The sequence below is a fragment of the Pleurodeles waltl genome, chromosome 2_2, assembly GCF_031143425.1.
Source record: "Pleurodeles waltl isolate 20211129_DDA chromosome 2_2, aPleWal1.hap1.20221129, whole genome shotgun sequence".
In the NCBI taxonomy this organism is placed as follows: domain Eukaryota; kingdom Metazoa; phylum Chordata; class Amphibia; order Caudata; family Salamandridae; genus Pleurodeles; species Pleurodeles waltl.
The window spans coordinates 1,174,570,841-1,174,594,741 of record NC_090439.1 but is presented as its reverse complement, the minus strand read 5'-3'; the positions used below and the strand labels follow the sequence as shown (position 1 = coordinate 1,174,594,741).

Sequence of the window (23,901 nt, the reverse complement as noted above, 5' to 3'; positions counted from 1 at the left end):
CGGGAGACAGGGACCCCCCTCCACAAAGAGGACAGAGTCATAAGAGAGGGGGCTCTAGAGCCAAAGGACTCCACGATTCCCACCAAAGCAGGGGCACAGCCTCGAATCTCTGACAACTTACGGTCCCAGCCAGAGACCGGGGGCCAGCAAGTCCCCGGACCGAGTCTAGGCGCTATAGATGGGAGTGGGACACAGGGTCAGAGGGGGGAGGGAGACAGGAGGGAGAGGAGGCCCTCAGGGGGGCTTCACCAAGACACAGAGAGAGGAGAAGATGCGGAGTCAGGAGGTGAGGTGCTGGAGGGGAGGGGGAGCCCGGGCAGGAGAGAGGCTCTGAAGGAGGGGTCTGGGACAGAGGGTCAGTGGTGGGAGAGAGACAGGGGGGAGAGGAGGGACTCAGGGGGGCTTCACCAAGACCCAGAGAGAGGAGAAGATGCGGAGTCAGGAGGTGAGATGCTGGGGGGAAGGGGGAGCCCGGGCAGGAGAGAGGCGCTGAAGGAGGGGTCTGGGACAGAGCAGCAGAGCCTGATACCGAGGGCAGGACCCGAGGGGTCCACACAGACATCACCCGGAGAGAAGGAGAGCCGGAGGAGGACGCGCCTGCACCCTACAGGTAAGAAGGAGGAATAACACCTGGGAGAGCGGTGATGAAAGGCGGAGCAGGAGTTTGAAGCTTTTAATGCTGAGAGCCTCGTGGTGGGAGTTTTAGGAGGAGGTAGGTCATCAAGACAAGTCAAAATAAACATTGGCAAAGCCAATAGTTCTTGCTTGTTTTAAATAAACATTGCCAAAGCCAAGAGATCGGGCTTGTAATTGAACACGTGTGTCGGACCTCTCAGTTCAGGCAATGCTAGTACACATGGTACACTCCTCCTCGTCTTTGCTCTGACCTGCCTTTTGTAACGCATTATTGTTTTTTATGTTATCAACGTTTCAATATTATTCCAGGACGTGCTATGCTCTTCCCTACTAATAACACCGGTACAACAGCTTCTTATTCACCGATGCTTTCACCCTATCTGCCATCTCTACTGGCTCTTTAGTTACTTATACCAACAACTGCATTACTGTACACCTTCACTAATATACCACTGTGAGAAAGTAGCCTCTTTCTAGGCTTGTTACCCCCACTTTTGGCCTGTTTGTGAGTGTATGTCAGGGTGTTTTCACTGTCTCACTGGGATCCTGCTAGCCAGGGCCCAGTGCTCATAGTGAAAACCCTATGTTTTCAGTATGTCTGTTATGTGTCACTGGGACCCTGCTAGTCAGGACCCCAGTGCTCATAAGTTTGTGGCCTATATGTATGTGTTCCCTGTGTGGTGCCTAACTGTCTCACTGAGGCTCTGCTAACCAGAACCTCAGTGGTTATGCTCTCTCATTTCTTTCAAATTGTCACTAACAGGCTAGTGACCAATTTTACCAATTTACATTGGCTTACTGGAACACCCTTATAATTCCCTAGTATATGGTACTGAGGTACCCAGGGTATTGGGGTTCCAGGAGATCCCTATGGGCTGCAGCATTTCTTTTGCCACCCATAGGGAGCTCTGACAATTCTTACACAGGCCTGCCACTGCAGCCTGAGTGAAATAATGCACACATTATTTCACAGCCATTTTCACTGCACTTAAGTAACTTACAAGTCACCTATATGTCTAACCTTTACCTGGTAAAGGTTAGGTGCAAAGTTACTTAGTGTGAGGGCACCCTGGCACTAGCCAAGGTGCCCCCACATTGTTCAGAGCCAATTCCCTGAACTTTGTGAGTGCGGGGACACCATTACACGCGTGCACTACATATAAGTCACTACCTATATGTAGCTTCACAATGGTAACTCCGAATAGGGCCATGTAACATGTCTAAGATCATGGAATTGCCCCCTCTATGCCATCCTGGCATTGTTGGCACAATTCCATGATCCCAGTGGTCTGTAGCACAGACACTGGTACTGCCAAACTGCCTTTCCTGGGGTTTCACTGCAGCTGCTGCTGCTGCCAACCCCTCAGACAGGTTTCTGCCCCCCTGGGGTCAAGCCAGGCTTGTCCCAGGATGGCAGAACAAAGGACTTCCTCTGAGAGAGGGTGTTACACCCTCTCCCTTTGGAAAATGGTGTGAAGGCAGGGGAGGGGTAGCCTCCCCCAGCCTCTGGAAATGCTTTCTTGGGCACAGATGTGCCCAGTTCTGCATAAGCCAGTCTACACCGGTTCAGGGACCCCTTAGCCCCTGCTCTGGCGCGAAACTGGACAAAGGAAAGGGGAGTGACCACTCCCCTGACCTGCACCTCCCCTGGGAGGTGTCCAGAGCTCCTCCAGTGTGCTCCAGACCTCTGCCATCTTGGAAACAGAGGTGCTGCCAGCACACTGGACTGCTCTGAGTGGCCAGTGCCACCAGGTGACGTCAGAGACTCCTTCTGATAGGCTCCTTCAGGTGTTAGTAGCCTATCCTCTCTCCTAAGTAGCCAAACCCTCTTTTCTGGCTATTTAGGGTCTCTGTCTCTGGGGAAACTTTAGATAACGAATGCAAGAGCTCATCAGAGTTCCTCTGCATCTCTCTCTTCACCTTCTGCCAAGGAATCGACTGCTGACCGCGCTGGAAGCCTGTAAAACTGCAACATAGTAGCTAAGACGACTACTGCAACGCTGTAACGCTGATCCTGCCGCCTTCTCGACTGTTTTCCTGGTGGTGCATGCTGTGGGGGTAGTCTGCCTCCTCTCTGCACTAGAAGCTCCGAAGAAATCTCCCGTGGGTCGACGGAATCTTCCCCCTGCTACCGCAGGCACCAAAAAGCTGCATGACCGGTCCCTTGGGTCTCCTCTCAGCACAACGAGCGAGGTCCCTCGAATCCAGCAACTCTGTCCAAGTGACTCCCACAGTCCAGTGACTCTTCAGTCCAAGTTTGGTGGAGGTAAGTCCTTGCCTCCCCACGCCAGACTGCATTGTTGGAAACCACGTCTTTTGCAAATACTCCGGCTTCTGTGCACTTCCGGCAGAAATCCTTTGTGCACAGCCAAGCCTGGGTCCACGGCACTCTAACCTGCATTGCACGACTTTCTAAGTTGGTCTCCGGCGACGTGGGACTCCTTTGTGCAACTTCGGTGAGCACCATTTCACGCATCCTTGTAGTGCCTGTTTCTGGCACTTCTCCGGATGCTACCTGCTGCTGAGAGGGCTCCTTGACTTGCACGATGTCCCCTCTCTCTCCTGGTCCAATTTGCGACCTCCTGGTCCCTCCTGAGCCGCAGCAGCTTCCAAAAACGCTAACCGCACAATTTGCAGCTAACAAGGCTTGTTGGCGTTCTTTCGGCGGGAAAACACTTCTGCACGACTCTCCACGGCGAGACGGATCCGCCCACCAAAGGGGAAGTCTCTAGCCCTTTTCGTTCTTGCAGAAACCGCAGCTTCTTCTGTCCAGTAGAAGCTTCTTTGCACCCACAGCTGGCATTTCCTGGGCATCTGCCCATCTCCGACTTGCTTGTGACTTTTGGACTTGGTCCCCTTGTTCCACAGGTACCCTAGATTGGAAATCCACAGTTGTTGCATTGTTGGTTTGTTTCTTTCCTGCATTATTCCTCTATCACGACTTCTTTGTCTTTTGGGGAACTTTAGTGCACTTTGCACTCACTTTTCAGGGTCTTGGGGAGGGCTAATTTTCTAACTCTCACTATTTTCTAATAGTCCCAGCGACCCTCTACAAGGTCACATAGGTTTGGGGTCCATTCGTGGTTCGCATTCCACTTTTGGAGTATATGGTTTGTGTTGCCCCTATCCCTATGTGTCCCCATTGCATCCTATTGTAACTATACATTGTTTGCACTGTTTTCTAAGACTATACTGCATATTTTTGGTATTGTGTACATATAACTTGTGTATAACTGCTATCCTCATACTGAGGGTACTCACTGAGATACTTTGGCATATTGTCATAAAAATAAAGTACCTTTATTTTTAGTATATCTGTGTATTGTGTTTTCTTATGATATTGTGCAAGTGACACTTGTGGTACTGTAGTAGCTTCACACGTCTCCTAGTTCAGCCTAAGCTGCTCTGCTAAGCTACCATTATCTATCAGCCTATGCTGCTAGACACCCTATACACTAATAAGGGATAACTGGGCCTGGTGCAAGGTGCAAGTACCCCTTGGTACTCACTACAAGCCAGTCCAGCCTCCTACAACCACGCCTTGTCACTTCACACTAGCCTAGGCCACTTCACTTCACCCCACTCTACAAGAGTCTACGCCACTCTGTGTCCCTCCACACCAGTCTACAGCACTCTACTACACGCCACTCCACACTAGTCTACACCACGCCACTCCACACCAGTCTACACCACTCTACTACACGCCACTCCACACTAGTCTACACCACTCTACTACACGCCACTTCACTCTAGTCTACACCTCTCTACTATACACCACTCCACACTAGTCTACACCACTCTGTGTCACTCCACACTAGTCTACGCCATTTCACTTCACCCCACTCCACACTAGTCTACACCACTCTGTGTCCCTCCACTCCACACAAGTCGACACCACTATACTATACGCAACTCCACACTGGTCTACGCCACTTCACTTCACTCCGCTCCACAAGACCCTACACCACTCTGTGTCACTCCACTCCACACTACCCTACACCACTATGTGTCACTCCACACTAGTCTACACCACTCTACTGTACGTCACACCACACTAGTCTACAACACTCTACTGTACATCACTCCACACTAGTCTACACCACTCTACTATACGCCAGTCTACACCACTCTACTATAGACCACTCTGTGTCACTCCACACCAGTCTACACCACTGCACACTAGCCTACACCACTCTACTATACGCCACTCCACACTAGCCTACACCACTCTGTGTCACTCCACTCCACACTAGGCAACACCACTCTACTATACTCCACTCCACACTAGGCTACACCACTCTGTGTCACTCCACACTAGTCTACACCACTCTACCATACACCACTCCACACTAGTCTACACCTCTCTACTAAACGCCACTCCACACCAGTCTACACCACTCTACTATACGCCACACTAGTCTACACCACTCTGTGTCACTCCACACTAGTCTACGCCATTTCACTTCACCCCACTCCACACTAGTCTACACCACTCTGTGTTCCTCCACTCTACACCAGTCGACACCACTATACTATATGCAACTCCACACTAGTCTACGCCACTTCACTTCACTCCGCTCCACAAGACTCTACACCACTCTGTGTCACTTCACTCCACACTACCCTACACCACTATGTGTCACTCCACACCACACTAGTCTACACCACTGTGTCACTCCACTCCACACTAGTCTACACCACTCTACTGTACGTCACACCACACTAGTCTACACCACTCTACTATACGCCATTCCACACCAGTCTACACCACTCTACTATACACCACTCCACACTAGTCTACAACACTGCACACTACCCTACACCACTCCACACTAGTCTACACCACTCCACACTAGTCTACACCACTCTACTATATGCCACTCCACACTAGTCTACACCAATCTACTATACGCCACTCCACACTAGTGTGCAGCACTCTACGTCACTCCACACTAACCACTCTACTATATGCCACTCCACACCAGTCTACACCAATCTACTATACGCCACTCCACACTAGTGTGCAGCACTCTACGTCACTCCACACTAACCACTCTACTATATGCCACTCCACACCAGTCTACACCAATCTACTATACGCCACTCCACACTAGTCTGCAGCACTCTACGTCACTCCACACTAACCACTCTACTATATGCCACTCCACACTAGTCTACACCACTCTACTTTTCGCCACTTCAATCAACCCTACGCCACTCTATACAATAGCACTCTACACCACTCCACTATACGCCACGTCACTTTACTCCACTCTAACTAGTCTACACTGCTCTACTATACACCACTTCATTTCACTCCACACCACTTAATGTCACTCCACTCAACTCTACAGCACTCCATCCTATGGCACTCTACACCACTCCACTATATGCCACTTCACTCCCCTCCCCTCTACTCTACACACCACTGTATGTCACTCCACTCAACCCTACTCCACTCCATGCAATGGCACTCTACACCACTCCACTACATGCCACTTCACTCCACACCACTCTGTCACTCCACTCCACACTAGTTTACACCACTCTACTATACGCCACTTCACTCCACTGTACTCCACACCACTCTGCCACTCTACTCAACTTTACGCCACTCCATACAATGGCTCTCTACACAACTCCACTATACACCACTTCACTCCACCAAACTCTACACCACTCTCTCACTCCACCCAACTCTGTCACTCCACACTACTCTGCCACTCCATTCCATACAAAGGTACTCCACTCCACTCTAAGCCACTCTACTGTACACCACTATAGACTATGCAACTCTACTCTACACCACTTCACTTCACTCCATTCTACTCCACACCACTCTGTCACTCCTCACCATTCTGGTCTACACCACTCTACTAAACTCCAGTCCAGTCAATTCTACACCACTCAACACTACTCTGCCACTCCACTCCATACAAAGGTACTCTACGCCACTCTACTCTACGCCACTCTACTCTACGCCACTCTAGTCTACCCCACTCTAGTCTACCCCACTCTACTCTATGCAGCTCTAGTCTTTGCCACTCTACACCACTCTATTCTAAACCATTCCCATCTGTGGCACTCTGTAAGTCTCAAACTCTGTGCCTCTGTACACCACACCCCACTCTATGCCACCCCACTCTATGCCACCCCACTCTATGCCACTCCACGCCACTCCACTCTACACCACTCTAATCTACACCATGCCTCTCTACGGCACTCTGTAAGTTTCCACTCTATGCCTTTTTACTCTACACTACGCTTTGCCACTCCACTCTAGTCTACACCACTCCACTGTATGCAACTCCACTCTGCACACCACTCTGTCACTTCACTCAACTCTATGCCACTCCACTCCACTCTGTTCCATACAATGGCCCTCTACCCTACTCCACTCAACGGCACCCTACTCTACACCACTTTAGTCTACCTCACTCTACGACACTCCACTCTTCTGTACACCATGCCTCTCTATGGCACTCTATATGTCTTTACTCTGTTTCTGTACTCTACACTACGCTACTCATATGTACGCAACTCTACTGTTCTCCACTTTACTCTACACCACTCTACGCCACTCTACTCTATGCCACTCTAGTCTTTGGTACTCTGCACCACTCTACTCTGCTGTTCCCCACTCTACTGTTCCCCACTTTACTCTACCCCACTCTACTGTACGCCACTCTACTCTACACCATGTCCCTCTATGGCACTCTATAAGTCTCCACTCTATGCCTCTGTACTCTACACCACTTAATTCTATGCCACTCAACTCTACGCTACTCTAGTCTTTGCCACTCTACACTACTCTACTGTAATGTACGCCACTGTACTGTATGCCACTCTTCTGTATGCTACTATACTGTTCTCCACTTTACTCTACACCACTCTAGTCTACCCCACTCCTCACTAACCCACTCTACTCTACATCATGCCCCTCTATGGCACTCAATATGTCTACACTATGCCTATGTACTCTACACCACGCTACTCTAATGTATGCCACTGTACTGTTCTCCACTCCACTCTACGCCACTCCACTCTATGCCACTCTGCGCCACTCTAGTCTTTGGCACTTTACAACACTCTACTCTAATGTACAGAACTCTACTCTTCTCCACTTTACTCTATGCCACTCCACTCTATGCCTTTCAATTCCACTTTCCTCTTTGCCACCTACTCTATGCCACTCTACACCACTCTACTCTACGCCACTCTACTCTATGCCATTCTAGTCTTTGGCACTCTACGCCACTCTACTCTATGCCACTCTAGTCTTTGGCACTCTACGCCACTCTACTCTATGCCACTCTCGTCTTTGGCACTCTATATCACTCTACTCTAATGTACATCGCTCTACTGTTCCCCACTTTACTCTGCGCAACTCCACTCTGTTCTAATGTACGCCGCTCTACTGTTCTCCACTCCACTCTGTTCTAATGTATGCCACTCTACTGTTCTCCACTCCACACCTCTCTACTGTAATGTATGCCACTATAAGCTAATGTACGCCACTCTACTGTTCTTCACTCTGTCACTCTACTCTAATGTACGCCACTCTACTGTTCTTCACTCTGTCACTCTACTCTAATGTATGCCACTCTACTGTTCCTCACTCTGTCACTCTACTCTAATGTATGCCACTCTACTGTTCTTCACTCTGTCACTCTACTCTAATGTATGCCACTCTACTGTTCTTCACTCTGTCACTCTACTCTAATGTATGCCACTCTACTGTTCTTCACTCTACTCTAATGTATGCCACTCTACTGTTCTCCACTCCACTCTATTCTAATGTATGCCACTCTACTGTTCTTTACTCTGTCACTCTACTCTAAAGTATGCCACTCTACTGTTCTCCACTCTACTCTAATGTATGCCACTCTACTGTTACCACTTTACTCTACACCACTCCCCTCTATGCCTCTCTATTCCACTCTCCTCTTCACCATACCACTAGCTTACAGTCATGTTTCACAGCAGCCACCCTGCTGTACAGCATGGCTAAAAGACACTGGCAAGACCTATTGACTTTGACAATGCTTGTTTTTTAAAAATGCTGCCCTCTGCTTTTTCCTGATGCTGGCTGCAACATCTAAGGCACGTATTAGAGGTCTGACTTGTGTCCCCCCACTGCCCTCCTCAGTCACAAGATACCAGACATGTATGAACAGGGAAAGTGCCCTTCAATGTCTCCTTTTATATAAAGTGGAAGGAAACAATGGGTACTTCTGGCCTGTGCTTTTGTTTTCAGCTTCTCAACTCATGTGTGGTTTATACATAAACTGTAAGATTCACTTTTACAAGTCTAGTGATCCATTGTAAGCCCTCACGCAGCCCCCCAGACTACACCTGTGAGGCCCTACCACTGGTTTCTAAGCACTACCATCAGATGCTCCATACTCCGAACTCAGTGGCTTGAATGTACCAATTCTGCTGTTCTTGGGACCTAGTTGAACTGACTACATTGAGCAGTCATTTGTGTCTTTATAGCACTTCGAGAGCGACTACAGGGCCTTCTGCACAAAGGAGGGTTTTAGGAGCCAGGTAAGGTGCACAGCTCTAAATACCACCTCTTAAGTGTCCACCCATTACATACTAAGGCCCTAATTAAAACTTTGGTGGTAATAACCGGCTCCTGCCGCGGTGACTTCCTCCAACATAGCACCATGGCAGTGACCATCCGTCCGCCAGATTATGAGCACTGCCTGACTTCCGCCACAATAAGGGCAGAAATCCGTCAGTGTTCACACCAGCACCGCCCCGCAAGTAGAACCCCACCAGCTGTATTTTCAGCAGTAATATGGCCTGGCGGTGTCCTGCTGGTGGGGGCGCTGCTGACGGTAGCAGTGCACCTTCCAGTTCCCTGCCGGATGACCTCCTCACCAGACAAGGTAAGACAGGCGTCCAACAGGGGAGGGGGTTAGAGGGTGGGGTGTGTTGTGTGTGAGTGCATATGTAAATGCATCTGTGTGTGTTGTATGCATGTGAGTGACTGCGTGTACGAATGGTGAAGTGATTGTGTCTGCATGTCAGTGTGTCTGTGGAAGAATGTGTGTGGGTATGTCTGGACAAATGTGTATGTGAATGCGTGTATGTCAGTGAATGCGTGTATCCCAGTGTACGTGACTGGGTGTATGAATCGGGGTAGAGGGGTTGTTTCGATGGAGAGGGGGTGTCAGGTGAATGTTAGGGGGGCGAGGGAGCCGCCTACTTCTGACAGGGAAGGAATTCCCTGTCACTGATAGGGCCTACCGCCATTTGGCAAAACAATGGCGGTAGGTTGGCTGATAATGCTGCTGGCGGTACTCTGGGGGTTTCCGGGTCGGAGATTGACATCTCCGGCCTGGCAGCTCATACCGCCATGAAGGTATGAGGGGAGAACTGTTGGTTTGCCTGCAGCTAACCCGCCACACTCCTAATGTGGCGGTATGTACCGCCAGCCTGTTGGCGGAAATACTGCCACATTAACCCTGGCGGTCAAAAAAACGCCCGGGTTAAAATGAGGGCCAAAGACTGCAGAGTCAAAGCCAGTAGGTCTGGGTTATACATGTAAGTGTCTTTTCACTGCGTTTAAGTATCCAAGTTTGCACTCAGTGACTCCTTGCCCCTGCACTCAGACACATATGCTTGCACTCATGCCCCATTAACTTATTCATGCATTTACCCACTCACTCATCCACAACACCACACACATGCAAGCTCACCAGTCAGTGAAGAAGCACTTACAATAGAATGCAAGACCTGTTTTCTTTGCCAGTGCCTGTTTACTATACAAACAGTTGTGGATAAAACATGGAGGTGAATTAATATGTGACTTGAAAGAGAACCAGGATGTTTGATTCAAAGTTCAAGATTTGTTCTGCCAGAGTTTGATAAAGTCTAGAACAACTAAAAGTTCTGCATCACTTGTTTGAGGTCAGTCACTTAGTGGTTCTCAGAGATGCAAACGCAGGAGCAGAAAAGGAGGTATAGGCTGTGGCGTACCAAAGGCCCCTGCAGACCCCGCGGTGTGCCTCTCCCCTGAGCTCCAGGGCCCTGCAGCACAGCACCCTGGCCTGAGAGATCCTGAGTGAGTACGAAAGGGGCCTCTCCAAGTACTTTGCAGGGTGCCCCCCTCAAGTTTGTTACACCACTAAGTATAGGAACTTATTCCCCAGTTGCAGGTAACATTCTGCACAGAAGGAAGGAGCGCAGAAGAGTCTTGTCCCTCAAGTTTACTTTCAGCTCGCTGTGGTGCCCCACTGCATTTCTGCCAGTGGCTGTCAGTCAGCACATCACCTATGACACATGTCTCCTATGGCAATGACTGTCAGTGATTGCATCCCCCATGGCACCCCCTCCTATGGCAGTGTCTGTCAGTCAGTACAGCCCCCATTGCACCCCTCCGATGTCAGTGCCTGTCAGTCATCACACCCCCCATAACCCCTCTTCTGGCAGTGTCTGCCAGTCACTGCATCCCCATGGCACCCCTCCTAGGGCAGTGTCTGTCAGTCATCACACCCCCATGATATTCCCTCCTATGGAAGTGTCTGTCAGTCAGCACCCCCCAATGACACCCCTTCTATGGCAGTGTCAGTCAGTCACCACACCTCCCAATGACACCCCTTCTATGGCAGTGTCAGTCAGTCACCACACCTCCCAATGACACCCTTTCTATGGCAGTGTCAGTCAGTCACCACACCTCCCATGACAACCCCTCCTATGGCAATGTCTGTCAGTCACTGCACCCCATGATAACCCCTTGTAGGAGGCTGGCCTGGCTTATAGTGGGTACCTGATGGTACTTACACCTTGTGCCAGGTCCAGTTATGCGTTATTAGTAGTGTTCTAGCAGCTTAGGCTGATAGAGGTAGCTATAGCAGAGCAGCTTAGGCTGAACTAGGAGACATGCAAAGCTCCTACTATACCACTTATATCATATAGCACAATATCATAAGAAAACACAATACTCTGAGTTACTAAAAATAAAGGTACTTTATTTTAGTGACAATGTGCCAAAAATATCTCCGAGAATATACTCCCTTAAGAGGTACATCATATACACACAAACCAAAGTCAGGTAAGTAAACAGTTAGTAAAATAGTGCAAACATTGTAGAATACAATAGGATGCAATAGGCCTAGGGGCAACACAAACCATATACTAAGAAAGTGAAATGCGAACCACAAATGGACCCCTAGGCTAGTGTAGTGTGTATAGGGCCCCTGGGAGTGTAAGAAAACACTAAGGTTGTCCAAGATATCACACCCCAAGACCCTGGAAAGTAGGAGTAAAGTACTACTATTTTCCCAAAAACACACTAAACTCGTGATAGAGGATTTTGCAAAGAACACAACAGACTGCAACGCACTGAAGACGGATTCCTGGTCCTGAGGACCTGCAAAGGAAGGGGACCAAGTCCAAGAGTCATAAAAGTGTCCAGGGGGGGCAAGAGCCAACTAAACCCTGGATGAAGGTGCAAAATGGCTGCCTCCGGATGGAAGAAGCTGAAGATTCTGTAACAATGAAAGGTGCTAGGAACTTCTCCTTCATGCAAAAGAAGTCCCACGGAGTGCTGGAGGATGCAGAGTTGCTTCTTTGGCAAAATACCGCAAACAAGCCTTGCTAGCTGCAAGAGTCGTGGTTGAAGAAAAAAGGTGCTGCTCGGGCCCAGGAAGGACCAGGATGTGGCCACTTGGGAGAGGAGACAGAGGAGACCTTCAGCTACGTAGAGAGCTCACGCACAAGAAGGTAACACCCACAGAAGTCCTTGAACACAGGTTCAAGAAGTCTGAACACGACAGTCATCTCAACACTGCAAAAGAGGGTCCCACAAAGCCGTAGGTCAACTCAGGGAGTTGAGCAATGCAGGAGTGCTGGGTACCTTGGCTTGGCTGTGCACAAAGGATTCCATGGAAATGTGCACAGAAGCCCTAGCAGCTGCAGTTCAGGCGGTGCACAGGATTACTGTCTGGAGAGGGGAGGCAAGGACTTACGTCCTCCAAGTTTGGACAGTTGGACCACTGGACAGTCTGGGTTACTTGGGTCCACCACCTGTGTTCCAGGGGCCACGCTCGTCAGGATGAGAGGGGTCCTAGAGTACCGGTGACGCTGAAGTTTGGTGTCTGCTGAAGCAGGGGGAAGATTCCGTCGACCCACAGGAGATTTCTTCATGGCTTCCAGTGCAGGATGAAGGCAGGCAGCACCCAAAGCATGCACCACCAGGAAACAGTTGAGAAAGCCAGCAGGCTTAGGTGCTACAATGTCACTGGTAGTATGCTTGCTACTTTGTTGCAGTTTTGCAGGCGTCCTGGAGCAGTCAGTGATCGATCCTTGGCAGAAGTCAGAGAGAGGTGCAGAGGAACTCGGGTGAATTCTTGCAAGTCGTTATCTGAGGGAAAGCCAAATGGAGAGACCCTAATTAGCCCTCCGAGGAGGAGTGGCTACCCAGTCAGGTAAGCACCTATCGGAAGTGGTCTCTGATGTCACCTGCTGGCACTGGCCACTCAGAGGCCTCCAGAGTGCCCTTACATCTCTGGATCCAAGATGGCAGACGTCTGGGACACACTGGAGGAGCTCTGGGCACCACCCTTTCCTTTGCCCAGTTTCGCAACAGAGCAGGGAATGGGGGTTCCCTGAACTGGTGTACACTGGGTTATGCAAGGAGGGCACCATCTGTGTCCTTCAAAGCATTTCCAGAGGCTGGGAGAGGCTACTCCCCCCCCCCCCCCCCCCCCAGCCCTTAACACCTATTTCCAAAGGGAGAGGGTGTAACACCCTCTCTCAGAGGAAATTCTTTGTTCTGCCTTCCTTGGACTGGGCTGCCCAGACCCCAGGAAGGTAGAACCCTGTCTGTGGGGTAGCAGCAGCGGTAGCTGCAGAGAAAACCCCAAAGAGCTCGTTAGGCAGTACCCGGGGTCCATAGTGGAGCCCTGAGGATGCATGGGATTGACACCCCAATACCACATTTGGAATGGGGGGACAATTCCATGATCTTAGACATGTTACATGGACATATTCGGAGTTACCATTGTGAAGCTACATATAGGTATTGACCTATATGTAGTGCACGCGTATAATGGTGTCTACGTACTCACAATGTCCGGGGAAATGGTCCTGAAGTATGTGGGGGCACCTTTGCTAGCACAAGGGTGCCTTCAGACTTAGTAACTTTGCACCTAACCTTCAGCAAGTAGGGTAGACATAAAGGTGACTTATAAGTCACTTAAGTGCAATGAAAATGGCTGTGAAATAACGTGTGCGTTATTTCACTCAGGCTGGGTGCCCCCACACCGTTCAGGGCAAGCTCCCCAGACTTTGTGAGTGCGGGGACACCATTACACGCGTGCACTATACATAGGACACTACCTACGTATAGCGTCACAATGGTAACTCCGAACATGGCCATGTCATAGCTCCAAGTCCCCCCCCACACCTACTCCTACCCATGGCCAGGGAGGGGTACTGAAGTCCAGGGGAACTGATACTCATTGTTGAACCCTTGAGAAGACTCAAACAGACTTCGCTGTTGTGCATCACTGTAGGAAAGTACCATCTTGCCTGGCATGTTACCCCCATTTTTCACTGTATATATGTTGTTTTAGTTGTATGTGTCACTGGGACCCTGGTAACCCAGGGCCCCAGTGCTCATAAGTGTGCCTGAATGTGTTACCTGTGTAGTGACTAACTGTCTCACTGAGGCTCTGCTAATCAGAACCTCAGTGGTTATGCTCTCTCATTTCTTTCCAAATTGTCACTGACAGGCTAGTGACCATTTTTACCAATTTACATTGGCTTACTGGAACACCCTTATAATTCCCTAGTATATGGTACTGAGGTACCCAGGGTATTGGGGTTCCAGGAGATCCCTATGGGCTGCAGCATTTCTTTTGCCACCCATAGGGAGCTCTGACAATTCTTACACAGGCCTGCCACTGCAGCCTGAGTGAAATAACGTCCACGTTATTTCACAGCCATTTTACACTGCACTTAAGTAACTTATAAGTCACCTATATGTCTAACCTTTACCTGGTAAAGGTTAGGTGCAAAGTTACTTAGTGTGAGGGCACCCTGGCACTAGCCAAGGTGCCCCCACATTGTTCAGAGCCAATTCACTGAACTTTGTGAGTGCGGGGACACCATTACACGCGTGCACTACATATAGGTCACTACCTATATGTAGCTTCACCATGGTAACTCCGAATATGGCCATGTAACATGTCTATGATCATGGAATTGCCCCCTCTATGCCATCCTGGCATTGTTGGTACAATTCCATGATCCCAGTGGTCTGTAGCACAGACCCTGGTACTGCCAGACTGCCCTTCCTGGGGTTTCACTGCAGCTGCTGCTGCTGCCAACCCCTCAGACAGGCAGCTGCCCTCCTGGGGTCCAGCCAGGCCTGGCCCAGGATGGCAGAACAAAGAACTTCCTCTGAGAGAGGGTGTGACACCCTCTCCCTTTGGAAAATGGTGTGAAGGCAGGGGAGGAGTAGCCTCCCCCAGCCTCTGGAAATGCTTTGTTGGGCACAGATGTGCCCAATTCTGCATAAGCCAGTCTACACCGGTTCAGGGACCCCTTAGCCCCTGCTCTGGCGCGAAACTGGACAAAGGAAAGGGGAGTGACCACTCCCCTGACCTGCACCTCCCCTGGGAGGTGTCCAGAGCTCCTCCAGTGTGCTCCAGACCTCTGCCATCTTGGAAACAGAGGTGCTGCTGGCACACTGGACTGCTCTGAGTGGCCAGTGCCACCAGGTGACGTCAGAGACTCCTGCTGATAGGCTCCTTCAGGTGTTAGTAGCCTTTCCTCTCTCCTAGGTAGCCAAACCCTCTTTTCTGGCTATTTAGGGTCTCTGTCTCTGGGGAAACTTTAGATAACGAATGCATGAGCTCAGCCGAGTTCCTCTGCATCTCTCTCTTCACCTTCTGATAAGGAAACGACCGCTGACCGCGCTGGAAGCCTGCAAACCTGCAACATAGTAGCAAAGACGACTACTGCAACTCTGTAACGCTGATCCTGCCGCCTTCTCGACTGTTTTCCTGCTTTTGCATGCTGTGGGGGTAGCCTGCCTCCTCTCTGCACCAGAAGCTCCGAAGAAATCTCCCGTGGGTCGACGGAATCTTCCCCCTGCAACCGCAGGCACCAAAAAGCTGCATTACCGGTCCCTTGGGTCTCCTCTCAGCACGACGAGCGAGGTCCCTCGAATCCAGCGACGCTGTCCAAGTAACCCCCACAGTCCAGTGACTCTTCAGCCCAAGTTTGGTGGAGGTAAGTCCTTGCCTCACCTCGCTGGGCTGCATTGCTGGGAACCGCGACTTTGCAGCTACTCTGGCCCCTGTGCACTTCCGGCGTAAATCCTTCGTGCACAGCCAAGCCTGGGTCCACGGCACTCTAACCTGCATTGCACGACTTTCTAAGTTGGTCTCCGGCGACGTGGGACTCCTTTGTGCAACTTCGGCGAGCACCGTTTCACGCATCCTCGTAGTGCCTGTTTCTGGCACTTCTCCGGGTGCTACCTGCTTCAGTGAGGGCTCTTTGTCTTGCTCGACGTCCCCTCTCTCTTCAGGTCCAATTTGCGACCTCCTGGTCCCTCCTGGGCCCCAGCAGCGTCCAAAAACGCCAAACGCACGATTTGCGTGTAGCAAGGCTTGTTGGCATCCTTCTGGCGGGAAAACACTTCTGCACGACTCTCCAAGGCGAGAGGGATCCGTCCACCAAAGGGGAAGTCTCTAGCCCTTTTCGTTCCTGCAGAAACCTCCGCTTCTTCTGTCCAGTTGAAGCTTCTTTGCACCCGCAGCTGGCATTTCCTGGGCATCTGCCCATCTCCGACTTGCTTGTGACTTTTGGACTTGGTCCCCTTGTTCCACAGGTACCCTAGATTGGAAATCCACAGTTGTTGCATTGCTGGTTTGTGTCTTTCCTGCATTATTCCTCTAACACGACTATTTTGTCCTTAGGGGAACTTTAGTGCACTTTGCACTCACTTTTCAGGGTCTTGGGGAGGGTTATTTTTCTAACTCTCACTATTTTCTAATAGTCCCAGCGACCCTCTACAAGGTCACATAGGTTTGGGGTCCATTCGTGGTTCGCATTCCACTTTTGGAGTATATGGTTTGTGTTGCCCCTATCCCTATGTTTCCCCATTGCATCCTATTGTAACTATACATTGTTTGCACTGTTTTCTAAGACTATACTGCATATTTTTGCTATTGTGTATATATATCTTGTGTATATTTCCTATCCTCTCACTGAGGGTACACTCTAAGATACTTTGGCATATTGTCATAAAAATAAAGTACCTTTATTTTTAGTATAACTGTGTATTGTGTTTTCTTATGATATTGTGCATATGACACTAAGTGGTACTGTAGTAGCTTCACACGTCTCCTAGTTCAGCCTAAGCTGCTCTGCTAAGCTACCATTATCTATCAGCCTAAGCTGCTAGACACCCTATACACTAATAAGGGATAACTGGGCCTGGTGCAAGGTGCAAGTACCCCTTGGTACTCACTACAAGCCAGTCCAGCCTCCTACATTGGTTGTGCAGTGGTGGGATAAGTGCTTGAGACTACTTACCACTCTTGTCATTGTACTTTTCATAAGAGAAAAATATACAAAACAAGGTCAGTGTGTATATACACATAGCCAAAAAGTTTTGCATTTCCTCTTTTCACTCTTTTCTAAGTGCTGAAAAGTACTCCTAAACTTTCAAAAAGTTCTTAAAAGTTTAAAAAGTTTTTTTTTCTGTCTTTCCAAAAAGTTCTAAAAACTTTTGTCTCTTTCTCTATCACTTTAACTCTCTCTAAAAAATGTCTGGCACAGGCCAAAGTGTTGATCTGTCCAAACTTGCATATGACAACCTTAGCTGGAAAAGAGCAAGGAGTCTCTGTATAGAGAGAGGTTTGAGTGTAGGGAAGAATCCTGCCTTAGAACTATTAATTAATATGCTTAGAGAACAGGATAAGGCCATAGGTGCCCCATCTGTTGAAAAAGTACCTAATAGTTCCCAATCAGATTCAGGGACTCCCCCAGGAAAAGATTCAGGAAAGAAACTTCCTAGCCTGCCCATTACTAGACAATCTAGCATAGATGGTAATGATGATGAGCCACACCATATAAATAGTGTGGTCTCACATCATAGCAAAAGCATTTATTCACACCATTCTGGTAGTAATGTTTCTGTAAACCAAGCTGTTAAGTTGGCTTCTGTAAGGGACAGGTCTCCTTCTGTTCATTCCCATCATAGCTCTGTTTCTAGAAATGTCCCTCCCACCAACCCTGATGACAGAATGTTAGAGAGGGAACTCAATAAGTTGAGGGTGGAACAAACCAGACTGAAGCTTAAAAAGCAACAGCTGGATTTGGATAGACAGTCTTTTGAATTAGAGAAGGAAAGACAGAAGTTGGGTTTAGATACCCATGGTGGCAGCAGCAGTATTCCCCATAGTCATCCTGCAAAAGAGCATGATTCCAGGAATCTGCACAAGATAGTTCCCCCTTATAAGGAGGGGGATGACATTAACAAGTGGTTTGCTGCACTTGAGAGGGCCTGTGTTGTACAGGATGTCCCTCAAAGGCAGTGGGCTGCTATCCTATGGCTATCATTTAGTGGAAAAGGTAGGGATAGGCTCCTTACTGTAAAAGAAAATGATGCTAATAATTTCCAAGTTCTTAAGAATGCACTCCTGGATGGTTATGGCTTAACCACTGAACAGTACAGGATAAAGTTCAGAGAGACCAAAAAGGAGGCTTCACAAGACTGGGTTGATTTCATTGACCATTCAGTGAAGGCCTTGGAGGGGTGGTTACATGGCAGTAAAGTTACTGATTATGACAGCCTGTATAACTTAATCCTGAGAGAGCATATTCTTAATAATTGTGTGTCTGATTTGTTGCACCAGTACTTGGTGGACTCTGATCTGACCTCTCCCCAAGAATTGGGAAAGAAGGCAGACAAATGGGTCAGAACAAGAGTGAACAGAAAAGTTCATACAGGGGGTGACAAAGATGGCAACAAAAAGAAGGATGGTAAGTCTTCTGACAAGGGTGGGGACAAATCTAAAAATGAGTCTTCATCAGGCCCACAAAAACACTCTGGTGGGGGTGGTGGGTCCAAATCCTCCTTTAATCAGAACAAGGAAAAGAAACCATGGTGCTATTTATGTAAAATAAAAGGCCATTGGACAACAGATCCCAGTTGTCCAAAGAAAGGCACCACAGCTCCTACCACTACAACCCCTACTGCTACACCTAGTGTCCCTACTAATAGCAGTAGTGGTGGGAGCAAACCTACTAATAGCCAATCCAAGGGAGTAGCTGGGCTCACTTTTGGTAATTTAGTTGGGGTTGGTCTGATTAGGGAGACCACAGAGGCTACTTTAGTCTCTGAAGGGGCTATTGATTTAGCCACTTTGGTTGCTTGCCCCCATAACTTGGAGAAGTACAAGCAACTAACCCTAATAAATGGTGTTGAGGTCCAGGCCTACAGGGACACAGGTGCCAGTGTCACAATGGTGATTGAGAAACTGGTGCACCCTGAACAACACATACTTGGACACCAGTACCAAGTAACCGATGCTCACAACATAACACAAAGCCACCCCATGGCTGTTGTAAATCTCAACTGGGGGGGGGTAACTGGTCCAAAGAAAGTTGTGGTAGCTTCAGATTTACCTGTAGACTGTCTATTAGGGAATGATTTGGAGACATCAGCTTGGTCAGATGTGGAGTTGGAGGCCCCTGCAGCAATGCTGGGCATTCCAGGGCATATTTTTGCTTTGACAAGGGCTCAGGCCAAAAAGCAAAAAGGACAGGGAAGCTTGGATCCTGGAACAATGGACCAAGTGCTCCCTAAAGCTAGGGCTAGTAGAAGCAAACCACTTCCTACTATCCCTCCCTCTACAGTGGATTCTACTTCTGAGGAAGATGAATTCCCTCCCTGTACAGAACCTACACCAGAGGAGCTGGAAGCAGACACTGCTGAGCTTTTGGGTGAAGGGGGGCCTGCCAGGGAGGAGCTGAGTGTGGCACAGCAAACCTGTCCCACATTAGAGGGTCTCAGACAGCAAGCTGTCAAACAGGCTAATGGGGATGTCAGTGACTCTCACAGAGTTTACTTGGAGGACAACCTCTTGTACACTGAGCATAGGGATCCTAAACCTGGAGCTGCCAGGAGATTAGTGATTCCTCAGGAGTACAGAAAGTTCCTCCTAACACTGGCACATGACATTCCCTTAGCTGGGCATCTAGGACAAATGAAAACTTGGGACAGGCTTGTCCCCCTGTTTCATTGGCCTAGGATGTCTGAGGACACAAAAGAATTTTGTAAGTCCTGTGAAACCTGTCAAGCCAGTGGCAAGACAGGTGGCACCCCAAAGGCACCCCTTATCCCACTGCCTGTGGTTGGGGTTCCCTTTGAAACGTTAGGGGTTGACATAGTTGGCCCCCTTGACCCTCCTACTGCTTCAGGCAATAGGTTTATCTTAGTGGTAGTGGACCATGCCACAAGATATCCTGAAGCTATTCCTTTAAGGACCACTACAGCTCCTGCAGTGGCAAAGGCCCTCCTGGGAATATTTTCCAGGGTGGGCTTCCCAAAGGAAGTAGTATCAGACAGAGGAAGCAATTTCATGTCTGCATACTTAAAGGCCATGTGGAAGGAGTGTGGTGTAACTTACAAGTTCACAACACCCTATCATCCACAAACAAATGGACTGGTGGAGAGATTTAATAAAACTCTCAAAGGCATGATTATGGGACTCCCTGAAAAACTCCGCAGGAGATGGGATATCCTTCTACCATGCCTCCTTTTTGCCTACAGGGAGGTACCCCAGAAAGGAGTGGGCTTCAGCCCCTTTGAACTTCTTTTTGGACACCCTGTTAGGGGTCCACTCACACTTGTAAAGGAGGGTTGGGAACAACCTTTAAAAGCTCCTAAGAAGGATATTGTGGATTATGTACTTGGCCTCAGATCAAGGATGGCTGAGTACATGAAAAAGGCCAGTAAAAACCTTCAGGCCAGCCAAGAGCTCCAGAAGCAATGGCATGATCAGAAGGCTGTTTTGGTTCAGTACCAACCAGGGCAGAAAGTGTGGGTCTTGGAGCCTGTGGCCCCAAGAGCACTCCAAGATAAATGGAGTGGACCCCACACAATTGTTGAAAAGAAGGGTGAAGTCACCTACTTGGTTGACTTAGGCACTGCCAGGAGTCCCCTTAGGGTGCTCCATGTCAACCGCCTGAAACCCTACTATGACAGGGCTGATCTCACCCTGCTCATGGCAACAGATGAGGGACAGGAAGAAGACAGTGATCCTCTACCTGATCTCTTCTCTTCCACAGAACAAGATGTTCTTGTGGAAGGTGTAGTTTTGGCTGATTGTCTTACTGCTGAGCAGAAAGATAATTGCATAAATCTCCTAGGACAATTTTCAGAACTCTTCTCTACTGTGCCAGGCACCACTTCTTGGTGTGAGCACACTATAGATACTGGAGACAGTTTACCTGTCAAAAGTAAGATCTATAGGCAGCCTGACCATGTCAGGGACTGCATAAAGCAAGAAGTTCAGAAAATGTTGGAACTAGGAGTGGTTGAGCACTCTGACAGTCCATGGGCTTCTCCTGTGGTACTGGTACCAAAACCCAATTCTAAAGATGGAAAGAAGGAAATGAGGTTTTGTGTAGACTATAGAGGTCTTGTTGGACTTTTGCTTATGCAGGGTCATCCCCAGTCTTTTTCGCCTCCTGCCTCCTATTTTTTTCTGACATGTTGCTGTTGGCTTTTCAACTCTGAGCACTTTACCACTGCTAACCAGTGCTAAAGTGCATATGCTCTCCTGTTTAAATTGTATGTAAGTGGTTTATCCATGATTGGCATATTTGATTTACTAGTAAGTCCCTAGTAAGGTGCACTAGAGGTGCCAGGGCCTGTAAATCAAATGCTACTAGTGGGCCTGCAGCACTGGTTGTGCCACCCACATAAGTAGCTCTGTAATCATGTCTCAGACCTGCCACTGCAGTGTCTGTGTGTGTATTCTTACACTGTAAATTCGACTTGGCAAGTGTACCCACTTGCCAGGCCTAAACCTTCCCTTTTCTTACATGTAAGGCACCCCTAAGGTAGGCCCTAGGTAGCCCCAAGGGCAGGGTGCAGTGTATGGATAAGGTAGGACATATAGTAATGTGGTTTATATGTCCTGACAGTGAAATACTGCCAATTTCGTTTTCACTGTTGCAAGGTCTGTCTCTCTCTCATAGGATAAAATGGGAGCTACCTTTAAATATGATTAAAGTGTAGATTCCCCTAGAGAGTAGATGGACATGTGGAGTTTGGGATCCCTGAACTCACAATTTAAAAATACATCTTTTAGTAAAGTTGATTTTAAGATTGTGCGTTTGGAAATGCCACTTTTAGAAAGTGAGCATTTTCTTGCTTAAACCATTCTGTGACTCTGCCTTGTTTGTGGATTCCCTGTCTGGGTCAGTTTGACAGTTGGGTTGTTTTTCACCTCACACCAGACAGTAACACAAAGGGAGCTGGGGTGTGATCTGCATTTCCTGATTAGCCATCTCTGCTAGGAGGGAGGGGTGGAGTGGTCACTCTCATCTGAAAGGACTGTGCCTGCCTCTGACAATGCTGTCTCCAGCCCCCTGGTGTGTGTCTGAGGCCTTGCCTGGGCAAGGCAGGATTTCACAAGGAGGTGTGAGTCCCCTTTGAAGAAAGGTGACTTCAAAGACTAAAATGGGTATAAGAAGGGCACCCAAACTTACAAACTTTAGAAACACTTCTGGAATCAAGGGGAACCTCTGCCTGGAGAAGAGCTGATCGCTGAGGAACAAGTGCTGCCCTGCCTGTGACTGTGCTTTGTGGAGCTTTCCTGCAGTGCTGCTTCTGCCTGAGTAAGAGGGCAAAGACTGGACTTTGTGTGCCTTCCATCTTGAAGAAGAAATCTCCAAGGGCTTGATGTAGAGCTTGCCTCCTGTTGTTGAAGTCTCAGGGATAGCAAAGACTTCTTCCTGCCAGCACCTGGAGTCTCTGGAGAGACCCCTACTCTGCTCTGTGGTGCCCTTCCAGTTCCTGGGACCCTGAAAGGAGAGGCTGGCAGCCTAAGGACAAAAATACACGCACCGAGCGCCGTGCGGAGAAAAGATCGACGCGAACCCGATCGCGGCTGAGAAAACGACGCGACGCCGGTTCCGCAGCTGAGAAACGACGCCGCAGGAAACGCAACCGAGAAACCGACGCCCGGAGCAGGAGAAACGACGCGCAGCATCGCTGACGGAGGCTGAGAGATCGCACCCTGCGCCGCGGGACTTTCGGATCGTCGTGTGGCTGGCTTTTTCAACGCGCACCGCCGTGCCGAGTTGTTTTCGACGCACACCGCCCGTGCGGGGTTATTTTTGACGCAAACCAGGTACATTTTCACGCTAGCAGCGCTAGTGTGGTGTTACAACTACCTAAAGACTCTTTTTATTTTAAACCTTTAAAAAATCATAACTTGACTTGTGTATGTTGGATTTTTGTCGTTTTGGTCTTGTTTTGTCTAGATAAATATTTCCTATTTTTCTAAACTGGTGTTGTGTCATTTTGTAGTGTTTTCATTAAGTTACTGTGTGTGTTGGTACAAATACTTTACGCCCAGCACTCTGAGGTTAAGCCTACTGCTCTGCCAAGCTACCAAGGGGGTAAGCAGGGGTTAGCTGAGGGTGATTCTCTTTTATCCTAACTAGAGTGAGGGTCCTTGCTTGAACAGGGGGTAACCTGACTGTCAACCAAAGACCCCATTTCTAACATTGGTGACCAGCGGTCGGGATTGGACTTGTATTTGTACTTGACATACAGTAATTAAGTGTACACTACTGTTTTGATCTCAGACCACTACGTGACCACATACTACTTGTTTGGTGATCTTTTGATTTTTCTCTTAAGGACTCTTTTTATTCTACTTCCATGATTTTGCTGATCCCTTGACTGATTCTTTTTACTTCATTGGGAAATTATTTTTTTCTGCCTTTTGGAACTTTGCACTTGTGACCATCATGTCTCAATCTGGAGATGCAACAGCTGGAGCTGTGTTTGAAATGGAGAAACTGAAGGAGTACTCAGTTGCTCAATTGAAACAGTTCCTTAAAGATCTTGACTGTCCCACTGAGAGCTCCACCAGGGAGGGGGTGACAATCAAGAAGGCTGGAGGGCACACAGAGGAGGAGAATATGGGTGGGGAAGTGCAGAGGATACACAGTGGTGTAGTGGAAGAACCTGTTACGCCTGGGGGGAGGGTCCCC

General features: G+C 48.8%; 1 protein-coding gene across 1 annotated transcript in view; it reads left to right on the top strand.

The window, feature by feature from the left end:
• The window catches only part of LOC138275070 (C-type lectin domain family 2 member L-like), a 151,369-nt gene that overhangs the window by 351 nt on the left and 127,117 nt on the right, over positions 1-23,901 (top strand). The window lies entirely within an intron of this gene.